At 41.8% G+C, this 16,135-nt stretch overlaps 1 protein-coding gene and 1 long non-coding RNA gene across 4 annotated transcripts in view; both read right to left on the minus strand.

Annotated features, from left to right (window-relative positions):
• The window catches only part of FHIP1A (FHF complex subunit HOOK interacting protein 1A), an 86,709-nt gene extending 83,732 nt beyond the window's left edge, over positions 1–2,977 (minus strand). The window contains exon 1 of one of the 2 annotated variants that reach the window (XM_083755527.1): positions 1,248–2,975. The gene's annotated coding sequence lies outside the window, so the exon portion shown is untranslated. Of the gene's footprint in view, positions 1–1,247 lie in introns of both variants that reach the window. The other variant, XM_083755528.1, reaches the window with a different exon arrangement.
• The window catches only part of LOC310852560, a 215,407-nt gene that overhangs the window by 83,732 nt on the left and 115,540 nt on the right, over positions 1–16,135 (minus strand). The window lies entirely within an intron of this gene.

Consider the following 16,135-nt stretch of genomic DNA (forward strand, 5'->3'; position numbering starts at 1 on the left):
CTTCAAAGAAGGAAAACAATTGTGTAAATGGGATCATTCCTTGCTCATAAAATGTTTGGGAAATGTGCATCGGATGTCTAGATCCAGGAAAATCCAAAACAAAGATTGATATAAAAGTGCAAGACATGAGGAAAGAAAGAAAAAATCACTCTAAGCATCATTTCTGAAAAGAGCCTTACTTTGATCAAAACAGCCATCTCTATGGTAAGCGGAAACTCTTTTCCCTCTTAGCCAAAAAGATAAAGGCGATTAAGCTGGAATTATTTCCCAGTGACCTATATAATTTTGTCAGCTTGCCAGTTACTATTAGTGCAGGCCATCTAGGGATGGAATGGCAATAACCACAACCTAACCCTTTTCTGGGGGCAATGGGAAAGGGTCGATCCAATCAATTTTAAAACAGAACAGTACTGTAATTATTAGCAGCGATGTGAAGTAAACAAAGTTTGCTGTAACATGTTGCTACCTTCCTCTAGCTAAGAAAGTCGCTTCCCTGTTCGCCCCTCCCACAGCAGCAGCATCCATTCCCCAGCAGGGAGAGGATTAAGTTTGTTAACTCAAGAGAGACCGGTTTCGTCTGGGCAGAGTTTGACAGAGAGAGAAGACTTTTGAGTCATCTGCCGCTCGCGTTCTTACAAAACCCGAGGCAAGCAGCACCCAACCCTCCCTCCTGCATTTGCAAATTGCAATGCTTTGTGCGGGCGCCTCTTGCAACCAGGCACGCTGACAATTAACTGGGGGAGGGAGGGAGAGAAAACTCCCGGGTTCCAAACGTTTTCCGAGAAGCAACAAGTGTTTCAGAAATACTTTCAGGCGCGGGAGGAGGAGGTGAGGGAGAAACCCGACAAAGGCGGGAAGACCTCACAAACCCTCTCCAGGCTTTCTTTTCTTTTCTTCCTCCCTTTTCAAGCTTTGCAATAGGCGCGCCCCTCCTCCTCCTCTGAAACCTGAACTGGCCCATCACCTCTGGGAGGCACAAGAAAACGCCGCACGCAAGCAAGCGCAGCACCCGGCTCCTTCCTAGGCCGCAGTGGTAATTCGAGGTCAAAACGGCGTCATTCCCGGGAGTCGCGACCCACTCCCCATGGGAGCAAAGCATCCTCCAGCCCGGCGCGACCCCTCAGTCCGGAGTGAAGAAACGCGACACTCCCCTGAAGAGGAAAATTCCTCTCGGGAGAAACACGTGGGTGGGTGAGCCGCTGCCACACCAGATCAACACTAAAGAATTAAAAGGGGCGAAGGAGTACCTGGGCGGCCTCGAGCGCCTCCTCGGCGGTTGTTTTGCTCGGCGGCGGTGCTTTATCTAGAGTAGTGAGCCTCCCATGTCCGGAGAGCGGAAAGTTTTCTCCTCGGCGAGGCGCGAACCGCCCGCTTCCACCCGACGCGCACACGCTCCCCCGAGCGGGTTCCTTGGGAGTTGGCTCAGCCGCGCGCAATCCTCTGGGCGCCGCTGCCTCTGGAGAGAAAGGCGGGGAGGCGCTGCTAACAACAACAGCTCCAGCAGCAGGTAAATCCCTCCCTTGCACTGGAGCAGCCGGCTTTGAGCAATAATCCTCCAAGCACTGGAGGGAAGGGCGGGGGAGAAGGAGAGGCTGCTCCGCCGAGTCCCTGCCAGCCCCTCTCCAGAAAACAGAGTTGGAACAACAGCAGTTCGACGGCGTGCGGGCGGCGCAGAAATGGAGAAACTGGGCGGGCGGCGGGGTGCGTAAGGAGGCAGCCAGCGCGGGCCTCGGTTTTTGGGGCGTGTGAGTCACGAGGAAGAAAGAGCTGGAACATGTAACGTGAGTGTCTTCACGCACCTCTGGGGCTTAACTTCCTGAGCCTTGATTTCCACCCGGTTTTAAGGACCTGGCCTCTGCGGAGTCCCATCCTGAGCTGCCTGCTCGCTCTGCTTAGGGATGGGCGCTGAGCTGCCCTGAACTCCGCGCAAACGAAGCACCTTTCTCCTGACGCCTCAGAGCAAGTAGGAGGTGGAGACCTCTCTGCTGTTGCCCCTTCGCCCATTTAATATTTCTGGTTCCTTCCAAGTCTGCAAAATGTCAAGGAGGTTCAGGGAGGAGTATCGTCGCTACAATAAAAACTCGCATTACACGGACAGATGGGATCCAATCGGACTGCCAATGCCAGCTGAAATTCGGTCACTAAGGGGCAACAGAAAAAGAGTAAGAAAAAGTGAAAAGAAAAAGTTTTGAGCTTAGCGGTTTGATATAATATGATTCAACAAGTAACTGTGTAGAGCAGACATCTCCAAACTCGGCCCTCCAGATGTTTTGGGACTACAACTCCCATCATCCCTAACTAACAGGACCAGTGGTCAGGGATGATGGGAATTGTTGTCCAAAAGCATCTGGAGGGCCGAGTTTGGGGATGGCTGGTGTAGAGCATAGGATACAATTCAGGCAAAATTAGGAGCTTTCAAGTACCACGTAAATCCCCTGGCAAGATTATGTCTACAGAGTTCTCGGCTGTCCATGTGCATGATCCAGAAGTCCTTACAACAACCCTGTGAGGTAGGTGGGACAAGGGCCTTTCCTTGCTCACCAGCAATAATGAGAAAAGTAAAGCAGGATTCCTGTGGCTAATGAAGGTAGCAGAAGTAGCAGGGACAGCTAAGATGGCAAGCGTAGACTTTCCCTTTTTGTCTCAAGCAGTAACGAAAGGTTAAGAGCATAAGGAAAGCCCTGGTGGATCAGACCAAAGGCCCATCTCCTCCAAGATCCTGTTCTTACAGTGGCTAACCAGATTCCTATGGGAAGGCTGTAGGCAGCACAAGTAGCTGTTGATAGACTTGTTCCTCCATTAATTTGTCTTATTCTCTTTAAACACCAACCAAGTAGGTGACCATCATTTTACATTTTGTGGGAGCAATTTCAATAGTTTAGCTTGGTTATTGTGTGAAAAAGTTTATTTGGTCTGTCCTGAATCTTACCACACTCACCTTTGTTGGATGGACCCAATTTCTAGTATTAGGAGCGCCATGGGGGGTAGAGCAAGCCCCCCAAAATTTTCAAGTAGTTCAATATTCTGCAGCCTGCAGTGGGCCTTCCCATGGCTGCAGTCTACCTGTGGCCACAACAGGTTTCACAGGGCCTACCTGCAGCTATCCCCGCCAGGGCTTCCTGCAGCTGCAATGGCCCCCGCCAAGCCTACTCTGCCGGGCTTGCCATAGCGGACACCGCCTGGCCTCCTACCACTTTATGTGTCTAGTTTTGTGAGAGAGAAAAGCCTCTTCCTATCCTACCCCGTATCTTCATGCCATGCATGAACTTATAAACATCTATCATGCCCCTCCTTATTTGCCTTTTTTCTAAACTATCAAGCCCCTAATGCAGTGGTATCTTGGTTTTTGAACGTCTCCATTGACTAATGTTTCGGTTTTCGAACGACGTAAACCGGAAGTCAATGGTTTGGTTTTCAAACACACCTCGGAAGTCAAACATGCCACACGGCTTCCGTATTGAGTTTTCCGTTTTTGAATGTTTCGGAACTCGAACGGTCTTCTGGAACAGATTACATTTGAAAACCAAGGTACCACTGCATAGTGAAAATGTGCAGGTCACCCAGAAATGTTCAGGTCACCCAATACTGAATAGCAATTGCTCCCTTGCTGTAACCTGCCCTGTGACATTATGGTGAAGGACAGGCAAGAAATCTAATACATAATAATGATGATGTTCGTAATCATAGACATTTCAGGGTGTCTCAGCTGCTGGAAGTATTTGAGCATGGATTTGCCTAGAAGGTTTAATGAAGTAAAATGTAAAAATAAGCTTATTTTTTAGAAAATCAGGGTCACTTGGCATTCAAATGTACAAGAAAAGAAGAAGCAGAATCCTGTGAATATTTCCTCAGAAATAAGTCCCATAGTAAGTAAGTGCATAGGATTATAACTTCTAATTTGGTTAAAAACAAATTTTCTTTGTGCCAGGATGAGGTAAAAGAGACAAGACATAGTTGCCTAACATTATTATTATTTATTTAATTATTCCCCACCATCTGGCTCGGTTCCCCAGCAACTCTGGGCAGCTTCCAGCAAAATATTAAAATACAATAATTCATCAAATATTAAAAGCTTCCCTAAACAGGGCTGCCTTCAGGTGTCTTCTAAAAGTCAGATAGTTGTTTATTTCTTTGACATCTATTGGGAGGGCATCCCACAGGGCAGGCACCATTACGAAGAAGGCCCTTTGCCTGGTTCTCTGTAACTTCGCTTCTCACAGTGAGGGAACCTATAGAAGGCCCTCGGTGTTGGACCTCAGTGTCCAGGCAGAATGATGGGGGTGGAGACGCTCCTTCAGGTATACTGGGCCAAGGCCATTTAGGGCTTTAAAGGTCAGCACCGACACTTTGAATTGTGCCCGGAAACATACTGGGAGCCAATGTAGGTCTTTCAAGACTGGTGTTATGTGGTCTCGGCGGCCACTCCAAGTCACCAGTCTAGCTGCCACATTATGGATTAGTTGTAGTTTCCACGTCACCTTCAAAGGTAGTCCCATGTAGAGCGCATTGCAGTAATCCAGTGATTAATGGTTGCTGTTGCTCTTTGATAAATGGAGCAAAGAAAGTAGTTACCCTATATTAGCAAGCTCCATCTTCAATGGCGGACTTTGGGCTCTCAAATTGCAGCAGCACCCTGTGCTAAAATTCATCCCCTGCCTCTCGCACTCTGTTTTACACCATTGTTTTGCTGCCCCTGCAGCATGATGCCCCATGTGCAACCACACCAGTTGTGCTAACCTAAAACCTTCTCTGTCGTCTTCATCTGAATTTTTGAGACTGGAGAATCTTCTAGAAAACTTCCTGGTAACATGGACCAATCAGTGTCTCAGGAACATGCTTTCGAAGCCAATTAGAGGGCATTATGCCAACACGATTTCTATTGTCCATGCTTTAAAAAGGACGTGTGGCAATGTCAGCCATGGGTGTGGCCAAGTGGGGGCAGGGGAGCAGCTACCCCCCATCAAGTAAAACAATAGAAATACTTAACTGACCAATCACATAGGTTCTGTCGCCCCAACAAAAGTCCTGGCTATGCCCATGATGTCAGCCAGAACTAGGAATGATGTAATGACTAGTTTTGACTGCAATTAGAAAATTCCTATGTTTGTAGACACTGAAGGTTAAAGGGAAACAATTAGCTAGGCAGGGTGGGGAACTGAATCCAGAAGAAACGTGACACAGGCAAAGGTGTCATAAAGGATATCTTATGTACTGTTTTGGATTAATCTACTTAACAAATCGTTCTTTTACAGTTCTGTCAATGGCTCTTTTTTTCTTTTCTCAGTGTTTCAGTTATTGGGCTTATTTCCCTTTTTGTACACTTCCTCTTGGCAATCTGGTTTCTTTTTTTGACTCTCAGTATCCTACTGTCAATATCTAGCTCTTCACCCTTCCCGCCCCCATTTCCTCTTCTCCTGCTGTTTTTACCAATATGTCTAATCTATATCTGCCTGGATATTGGATTGTTATCTCAAACTTAATATCTAATATGTTTTCCACGGAGAGCAACAGGAGTTGCATTCCAAGGAACTAATAACATTTCTACTTGTGGCAGTCGGGCTACAGGTGGCACAAAACTGGGGTGGCTGGCTGTGGAATCAGCAAACTTGCAACTTGCCTTATGGAGACAAAAGATATGGACAGTGGAATTAATGGAGAAACTTACAACATATATGAGAGCTCTCAATGGAACTCAAGACTCCAACTATTGCACTTCTTTTATTACTTTCCTGCCTGGCAATCCATCAAATTGGCATACTCCATCTATACATGTAAAATTATACTTTCTTCTCCCTCAGTGGGTGAGAGGGATGAGAACTGTATTATTATTTTTGTTACAAATGTCTATTGATATACAGTGGTACCTTGGGTTAAGTACTTAATTCGTTCCGGAGGTCCGTTCTTAACCTGAAACTGTTGTAACCTGAAGCACCACTTTAGCTAATGGGGCCTCCTGCTGCTGCCGCGCTGCCGGAGCACGATTTCTGTTCTCATCCTGAAGCAAAGTTCTTAACCCGAGGTACTATTTCTGAGTTAGTGGAGTCTGTAACCTGAAGCGTATGTAACCTGAAGCGTATGTAACCCAAGGTACCACTGTATTAGCACAGTTTTGATGCTTACTTTTGTAAAAACTGAACAGAAACATTTTAAAAACCTTAATATATGCAAGCCTAATGTTGCAATCCTATACACCATTTCCCTGGAGGAAGCCCTAGTGAACTTATTGGGACTTTCTTTTGAGTAAACATGTATAGAAGTTCCTAAATCAGGGTGACTCATTTGCGGTCTTCCATATGTTGTTGGACTCCAACTTTCCCTCAGCACAGTCCAGAGTCGGAGATGTACAGTAGTTCAACAACATCTGGAGGACCACAGTTAGCCATTCCTCCTAAAATCTTTGCTGCTTGCTTCTTTTTCTCATTCAGTTGGGAATATTACCCTCTAATCTTCTCAACAAGTGTTTAGGTGTTATCTTTTATCCTTCTCTTTGGCTCATATTTCTGCTTTGGACAAAGTTTTATCCCCATTCTTTCTCTAGAACATTCTGAAAATTGATCTGTTGCTCAGCGTAAAACATTATCTTAGTTTTTAACTCTTCTGCTCATTTAATGTTTGTTTCTTCACTTTTATGTATCTATATTTTTCCCTTTACTGGATCTCTCTGCTGTTTTTGCAGTAAGTTTTGAACTTCTCTTCATAATATTGCTCCTTTCTTATTTATATTCCTCTATTCTTCCCAGGACCTACATTCATCTAACACTAATCTTTTTGGTAAAGTGACACACCCTTACTCTCTTCCTTGTATTTGTTCTTTCTTTAGTTATCTTGTGGATGGAATATTCAAGTGACATATCCTGTCTTGTATTTTTCATCTTAATGCGTTGTTTCGATTTTCTGTTTCATATTCTGAAGTTAATTATTGTATTTTTGTTCCTACTCTCCTTTCACTTTCTCCCAACTTGTTCAAAGGTTTTCATTTCTCTTTAACTGTCCTCATGTTTAGATTCCAAGCCTGCAGGCGGGGTCTTGTGGGTTTATAATTATAATTATTTCTGTGTAGTATCTAGAACATATTAGGCATTCTGTAAATTATAATAAATAATAATGTTCTTTCTCTACAACTATTAAGACAATAGTAAGATATATATATATATTCCTTTATTTTTAATACTTTCAGGCAGCAAACCTATCGCTTTGAATATACATTTTTATTATTATTATTATTATTATTATTATGCAGGAAGCACTATAATTTACTTCTTTTGAGGGATTCTGAGGTCATAAACAGTCTCTTAGGAATGCACAAATAGCTGTCAAGATGTCAGCTCACATATCCTGGATCAACTCATTTAAGAAAGATTTTCCACGACATGGCAAACTATGATCCACCTAAACATTTCACTTTTTATGTCTGTTCTGTTGTCCTTGGCCAGATTTCCCCCCCGTTTGGATTACAGCCCTATTTTAAGATGGGTGTACACTACACTAAAAAAATATTCACAATTGTATGACTCAGACCTGAGATCATCTGTGACATAAAGAGTTATTCATGCATTTTTTGTTATTTTGAGTAACAGCGCCTTCCTATATATGTCTATTCAGAAGTAATCCTTGTTAGGTTTGCTAGGACTTAGTCCTAGGTAAGTGTGTTTAGTAGTTTGCTGCCTAAGAATTACTCATTTATTCCAGTTAACTCTGGTTCTATCAAAAGTGCTTATCGTTTCTCAAATATACTGTAGTTGTGCACTGTTTCTTTAAAGCTCATGCCCCTCACTGCTAGCAACATACAACATAGATATTGGTATCTTTTTCCTTGTTGTGTGAAAAAGTGCTAGAGGGGGTAATTTTTGGCTGCGAGGAAAAGGACTAAGAACCAACAAGACGTGCTGCTTCTGTGTCTCAGTTTGCAACTTTTCAAGTGTGGGTCTCATTTTGGAAGGAAATAGAACTGAGGGATTTTGTTACACATATCTGTGTATAATGTATTGTTTGCCCTTGAAGTGATCATCAATTGAACTGAAATAGGAGGAAATTTGGTTAAGTTACAGGCTCTTGATCCACAATTGAGAATAAAACTAAATAGCAATTTTAAAAGAAAGAAAGAAAAAGAAGCTCGCCTCTGAGGAATCAGTTACACAATGTGCCTGGTTCTGTGCCAGTCACCAGATTCCATGTGCTTTGTGTATATTTGCTTTCTTAAATTAAAATGTCTGGGGGTTGTTTTCAAAATCTTGAGATTCCAACAATACACAATCAAATTGCTGATTCCAGCAGTGGGCACAACTAGCATCTTATATGACAATGACTGACCATGATAATATTAACTCTCACTGCTTTTGGGGGTGTTGAATGAAAAAAGTAAAGAACATGGCATGAGAATAAAAAGTAAAGTGTTATATATTTTGCCAATTTATAATTAGCAAGGGCACACTAGGGAATGGAGATCCCATATTTTTGTACTTGTTTTCTCTATGCAAAGTATTTAAATCTGTCGATAATTATTTATTCTATGCCTTCACTGCTCTCAACCAAGCTGGCATTATTGTTTTAAGGGCACAGTAGAGCCTGTGAGCTCCCGTTGCTCGGTCCCTGCTCCTGCCAACCTAGCAGTTCAAAAGCACGTCAAAAGGGCAAGTAGATAAATAGGTACTGCTTCCTGCGGGAAGGAAAACTGCGTTTCTGTGTGCTGCTCTGGCCACATGACTCGGAAGCTGTCTGCGGACAAACGCCAGCTCCCTGGGCCTACAGAGTGAGATTAGCACGCAACCCCAGAGTCGTCTGTGACTAGACCTAACGGTCAGGGGTAGTCTGCTCACACACACACCAAAACCTTTTTTTAGTCTTAAAAACTCCCATTGACTGCATTCAAGTTCACATACATATGGTTCTTATGTTCATCGATTGGGTGCTCAGCCTTATTCTGAATGGTGTCACACTGACCTCGAATGAGCAGGTAAGTGGTCTGAATGTGCTCGTAGGTCCATCTTTATCACTGGAGGCACAAGTGCTATTCATGGTATTGAGTGCTATGGTAGTTCTGGACCAAGATAGCATGATCCCAATCCTGCATGCTCTGGTGATGTCCTACCTTGACTATTGTGGTAAGCTCTACACAGGGCTACTGTTGAAGATGAACGAGAAACTAGTGCAGAATGCTGCCACTCAAGAATTAGCTGGGTTTTGGGTGCTATGAGGCCTCACACTACTTGTGTTGAATTTGCACCGATTGCCTATATCGTATTGGAACATATAAACCCTTAAGTGCTTCTTCCTAAAGTAGAGGGGACAGTGTTGCTCAGTGTGTGGGGATGTCAAATACAACCTTCTCATTCATTATGAGACCCCAACTTCCTCCTGGAAGCATGGTTGAGCACATCAGTGATGCTCTGTCATCACCAAATGAAGACATCATCATCTTCCTCTCAAGCAGTGCTTTTTTTTCTGGGGGTACTGAAAGGTACACCAGCGCCTTTTTTTCTAGAAGAAAAGTACTGGTTAAAAGTGTGGCACTTACTGGCTTCTGGTTCCAGTCTGCCTTCATGGAAGCAGCCCCCACGGCAGTGGGAGAGCGTAGGAGATGCAAAAACAAGGATGATAGAGGGTAAATCATTCTTGCAAATTCCCCCCAGGGCTGCTTCACTCGCAGGCCATCTCGTTACCTTGCTCCAGCATGGAATGCAGGGGCCAGGGAGGTGCTGAGTGCAAAAGCATTTTGCCTGGCGAAAGCCCTCCTACGCCGCCATTAAGAAGCAGAGGTTTTCCTGTTGATTAGAGCTTAATTGGACTAAAGTATAGGTGCGTGCTAGAAGAGATGAGATTACAAACTGGAACAAACCAACAGCAAGGACTTAAGGTTTGTATTTGAGATAAGACTTCATATGGTGCAAAAGATGGGGGGGAAGCCTACGGTATGTTTATTTAAAGTTTTCCTCTGTACATTTATGATTTGGCAACCCTCCCCTGAAAGTTAGTTCAAATTATACTTGTACAAGTGAGGATGGAAGAAATTGGATTAGCAATATGGATTATAACATCAAATGGAACTGTGTGTGTAAAAAGGGGAAGAGCTCTTTTGCAAAAGGTTTTATAAATCATTTAATGTGTCAACACGAATAGAAGTTATTAACATTGCAGCTGCTGTATAGGGAATTACTGTTATGACGAATGTAGTTGAAACTAATAAGATTTTGGAACGCAGAAATAAAGAAAATAAGAAAGCCAGCAAATTTAGCACGTGGGGGAGGCACTTTAATTAAATGATATAATTTGGTATTTGAACGATTGATAGTAATAATTGTATTATAGATTGACATTGTTATAATGAGGCTATTATTGGAATGTAATCAAAAACTAATAAATCATTATCTACCAAAAAATATTAAAAATGTGACACTTACTGTAACGATTTCATGGTTACTACCGCCAGCACCGTTTTTCTCGAAGAAAACCACTGATTGTAGTACAGATATTATTTTATTGTTTTGGGAAACCACTTTGGGACAACTGTCGCAGTATAACATCATAAATAAGTACATAAAATAAATACAACCTTATTTGACTAGCCAGATAAAGAGAGGTTTCCAACAGGTATAGCTTGCATGGCAAAGCCACACCTGTTGAAATGCCTTTTCTACACAACTATTAAAGGTACAAGAGCCCTGTCCTCTTTTCACTTTGCCATACCTACTTCATTCATGCCACCTTTGGATTATCCAAGTTTCCACACTTAGAATTTGTGCATACTTGTTCAATAAACTAGAGCGCTGGCAAATCTCACTGTTAAAATTCTGTAATACGAACAGCCACCCAAAAATGGCTACTTGTGGCTTACAGACTAGATAGACAGCTTGTGTTTATCTAAATTTTGTTTTTGTTTTTCTCAGTTCTTTTGACTTTTCCAAGAAAATGTGTAAAACTATTTTCTCTCTCTTTCTCTCCAGTAAATCTTTTGACACCCAATTCCCATGTCTATGGCTACAGGAAGTATCCTAAAATAACGTCCACATGGGGTGGGAAATGAAAATGCAGTATTTTTACTACAGTAGTCTTCTAAATTTAGCATACTTCTGTAATATTTAGGCAGATTTCTAGATAATTAGTGCAATTTGTATTTGGCATTTTATATATACTGTAATGTAACATATTTGTAGTCTGAAGCAATATAAGATGTGGTGGACACATTGCTGAGATAGTGTGCATGATTAAGTGTCATCAAGAGGCTTGCAGCCCTGTTCTATGCACACTTACTTCGGATTTTTAGCTAGGAAGCGATCCTCACTGATGCAGCATGCTCTGTTTTGCAGGATCTCGCAGCATGGTCACAGTACATAATCATACTGACTTGAAAGTAAGCACCATTGAAATTAATGAGATTTATTAATTCTCTCTCTCACACACACACCCTCTGCTGTAAAATACTGATATAAGGTGAGCTGGTTTGTGCTATATTAATGTATTTGGAGAATTTATGCAGCAAAAACAAACAAACAAAACCACACACAAACAGAAAAACTATACAATTCACTTTGAAATTCAAAATGCACCTAAAAATATACTCAAATCAGGTACAAAGACAGAGATATAAAAGTGCACCAGAGAAAATAAGACCAGTTTTAAAACAGAGGCATAAAATACCTGGGCAAATAAAAAGGTCTTCATCTGGCACTAAAAAGAAAACTGGTACCCAAGTTACCTTGGGGAAGGGAATTCTGAGGCCTAGGCGCCACTCCTGAGACTTGCCTGTCTCCTATTATTACCCACCTTACCTGATTGGATTGGGCTTGGAGAGAACAATTTCAATACCTTGGCAGGTTAATCATTCTGAATACATCCCTCGTTAAAACTTTGGATTAATTAACACACTGAGGAGGTTTCATTAATTCTAAAAACAGCCTATTTATGTAATCCACTTCTCCATTTTAGAAATATGACATTTCATTAGGATATGAGAGGAAGAAACAAATTATAATAAATTAAAGTGACTAAGTACAGAGGAAAGTATATTGGGAATGTAGAGGTTTTAATTAACAGAGGCACTAGGACTGGGCATTACTTATAAAGTCTTAAAATTTAACACTTGTTTCTAAAATGAGCCAGGTTTGTTGTCCTTTAGGCTCTCCCCAACACCACCACAAATAATCAGCTTGAGTTCATGTAGATGAACCTGAATATTTTACTCATTAGCTCTGGCAGATGTGAACTATTAAAATAAAAGCAAGCATCTCTTGCAGTTACAAAAGGCTTATTGCTGAGAATTTATCCCTTACAGATCACCTTTGTATACATGATTGTAGTCATGAACTACAGACATGAGCAAACATTAACTGCCACAGAGCTCTGTTATGCACTGCTATTCATAGCTCAATTCTCTACATATTTACACAGGAGTAAGCCCAATTGAATGTAGTAGGGCTTAGCTCATTTCCCGCCTAATCAAGATAATGAGTTTTTAGCTAACTATAGGTGTTAATTAGCTGACAAATGCCAGGATGCTTGCTTATCATCACTTCTTTGTTGATGGTAACATACATTTTAGCTTTAATACAATTATTACAATCTGTATTTTTTTTATTTTAAAAATCCCATTCATTTAACTGTTCAGGCTATAACCCACAAGGCCATGTATGTATATATTTGATCTCTGGATAATGAATCTGCTGAAGTGAACTGAAATCTATTATAGCTGGTGCTTTAACAAATTAGCTCATATTCAGTATACAAGACTCATCACTGAACTTGGGAAGTACTGCTGGTTCAAGAGCTACAAACAAGTGGTGTAAAGTATAATGAAAATTGCTTTTCCTTGATTGCTTTTTTTTGGGGGGGGGATATTGCTTACAAAGATTATGAAGGTCAATATTCTCAACTATAGAAGCTTCATTTGGGTTAAATATGTACTTTATTTGCAACTAACATATGAGAACTAACGGGACGCGAGTGGCGCTGTGGGTTAAACCACAGAGCCTAGGACTTGCTGATCAGAAGGTTGGCAGTTCGAATCCCCGTGACGGGATGAGCTCCTGTTACTCGGACCCTGCTCCTGCCAACCTAGCAATTTGAAAGCACGTCAAAGTGCAAGTAGATAAATGGGTACCACTTCAGCGGATAAGTAAACGGCGTTTCCGTGCGCTGCTCTGGTTCGCCAGAAGCAGCTTGGTCATGCTGGCCACATGACCCGGAAGCTGTACGCCGGCTCCCTCGGCCAATAAAGCGAGATGAGCGCCGCAACCCCATAGTCAGCCACAACTGGACCTAATGGTCAGGGGTCCCTTTACCTTTACCTTATATAAGAACTAGTGCAAAATGCATCTGTCACAGTACTGAGCAGCACAGGAAATTGGACCAATAGAACACCAATTGTTCAGAATCTGCCCTGGCTACCTATACACAACTGCCCCTTGTTTAAGGTATTGATGCTACCTTATAAAGGTGTTGGGCCACACCTTGAGATCTGCAAGTGAGGCCCTTATCATCTGTATGGATGTGTGTTTTTTATTGATTTGTGAATTGTAAACTACGCTGTACTTTAACCAATGAAACTTTAATGGGAACTTTTGCCATCCTCAAAGACAAGCAGAAAAAAATGTAGACAAATATTGTAACAGCTATCTTCTGACGTTTTCACCAACAAATCACTTGTTTGCACTAACTACAGCTCAGAACTGACATATGACTTTTTCTGTATTGATATTTATTTGAAGTATTTATTAATAAAGGTATGTCAATAGAACAGAGTGGCAGCAAAGAACCATGTACGCTGCTTTGAGTTCCTTTGAGGAACCCCAGAATGTATATGTAGTTAATATTAACAATAAAAACTCTTTTAGGGTTTCCGGATGAAACAGTTAAATATGATCATGATGGTGCTAAGGGCTACTTGGTAATGGCATGTTCTACCACCAAGAAAAGTTTAAAGAAAAGTTTATTTTAACATTTTGCTAAACAACTCTAGGACAAAGCGAGAAAAGTAAAGGCCAATGTTAAAGTAAAGGAACAATTAGAGCAACGCATAATCCACTAGCTAGTGTAATTTCACATAAGGTCAAAGAGATGAAAACTCAAGGTCAACAGAAATGTGGTTTAACGTTGAGCGCATTAGCTGACTTGCATTCTGGATCGTTGTAATTAATGTCATTAATGTAAACATGCTGTAGAGATCATTACCATTGATATTTAAACAAAACAGGATCGGTCTCCTTTCCCACCACTGGACTTTCCATTTTACAAGTTGTTTTAATTTTGGTGCAGTCACATGATAACGTTTTGTACAGGACAAAATCAATTGGATACATGCCGTTTGTTTACGGCAAGTAACTGCATCATCTGATTTCAATTATACTATTGCACAGTAGCAAACAGCGGCAGCCAAACTGAGTTTGCAAGGCAACTTTCTGTTTTTTACTATTGTCACTCCATAAGACCAATTTTTATTTATATTTGGCATGCAATATATGCTCTCGTATAATACAGTTTTTTACTTTGCATTAGAGTTACTCTGTTAACAACAGTAGTACAAGCACATTAATAATACATTGCTGCAAATGGCATGGTGCAAATCAGATATCAAGTGAGTTGAAAATTTCTGTTTAGTATTTCTAATTAAGGAAGTAATCACTTCATTAAGATGGGGAAATCCAGCTGTTTTCCTTGAAACACAGGTCTCAGGACAAGTGACCATTTACTGTGTCATTTTATTTCAGCAAGGAGCTACCAGGAAGAGTGGGGTGTGGCACACCAAGGAAGAAAGGAAGAGCCAAGGAACAGAGGCTATTAAGTTCCCCACCCCTCTAAGTACTTGTGGATACCAAAATGGTTACTAAAGCTAAAACCACACTCTGCTTAAACCACTTTTCTGCATTTTCATGGATCCCTGAAGGATCTTCCGTCCAGTATTAAATATTGTTGCCAACAGATAGATGACATCATAAACTCTATTCTCATGGTACTTAGTATTTCTTCTACAGCAAGAGGTAATAGAGTATTATGGTTCAATCGAGATGTAAGGCTGCTAAGGAAAGGTCAACCCTGCAAGGAGAATTTTCAAAAGATTCATCATTAATTAAATCTGTTGTAGTTGGGAAAAAAGGGGGGCTATAAATCTGTCTTGAAAGCCAAAAAGTTCACTGACCAGAGACATATTTGGTTCTGCTTAGAAATTGCAATTCAGACTAAGAAGTCTGCCAACTTTTGTAAATTTGTTAGTAGAGATTGTAAAGAAAGGACTAACGCTACTAAGTAATGGGTGACCCTATGTTGTACAAGTGGACTGTTCTTCTCCCACTCAAATCTGCTCCAGAGAATCCCATAACTATTTGAAACAGATTTGAAGGGATGCGAGAAGAAAGAAAGCATTCACTTGTGAGAGTAGGAACCTACTATGCTCAAGGACTAACACAACTGGATATAGCCCAATGAGATTGTGTTTGGAAACAGCATTTCTTCACCATCTTTGTGTTCTCCCAAGTTACCGTAGGTCTCTCAGGGGTTTAATAGCAATCTTATGTCTATGACCTCTGGCCTGCTGTCATAGGCCCAGTGTAGGGACACGGGTGGTGCTGTGGTCTAAACCACTGAGCCTCTTGGGCTTGCTGATTAGAAGGTCAGCAGTTCAAATCCCTGTGAGAGGGTGAGCTCTCGTTGCTCTGTCCCAGGTCCTGCCAACCTAGCAGTTTGAAAGCATGCCAGTGCAAGTAGATAAATAGGTATCGCTGCGGCGGGAAGCTAAACGGCGTTTCTGTGCACTCTGGCACTCGTCACCTCAGTGCGTCAGTAGCGGTTTAGTCATGCTGGCCACATGACCCGGAAAACTGGACAAATGCCGGCTCCCTCGGCCTGAAAGCGAGATGAGCACCGCAACCCCATAGTCACCTTTGACTGAACTTAACCGCCCAGGGGTCCTTTACCTTTACCTTTTTACCACAGCCCCAGAACCTGTGGCACTGATCACCCAATTTTCTAATAGCAAGTCTTTGGAAAATGATGGCAGACGCGAGCTATTTAAGAACACCTTAAAGGATGGGCTATGATTATGAGGAACGATTTTGATTTTATCACCCGATTCTGTTGTCTGCCGCATAATAGTTTTCATCTACAAGTACGAGCACAGCACCAACTCAAATTATAGACATTTATACTT

The sequence above is a fragment of the Podarcis gaigeae genome, assembly GCF_964106915.1.
Source record: "Podarcis gaigeae genome assembly, chromosome: 9".
In the NCBI taxonomy this organism is placed as follows: Eukaryota; Metazoa; Chordata; class Lepidosauria; order Squamata; family Lacertidae; genus Podarcis; species Podarcis gaigeae.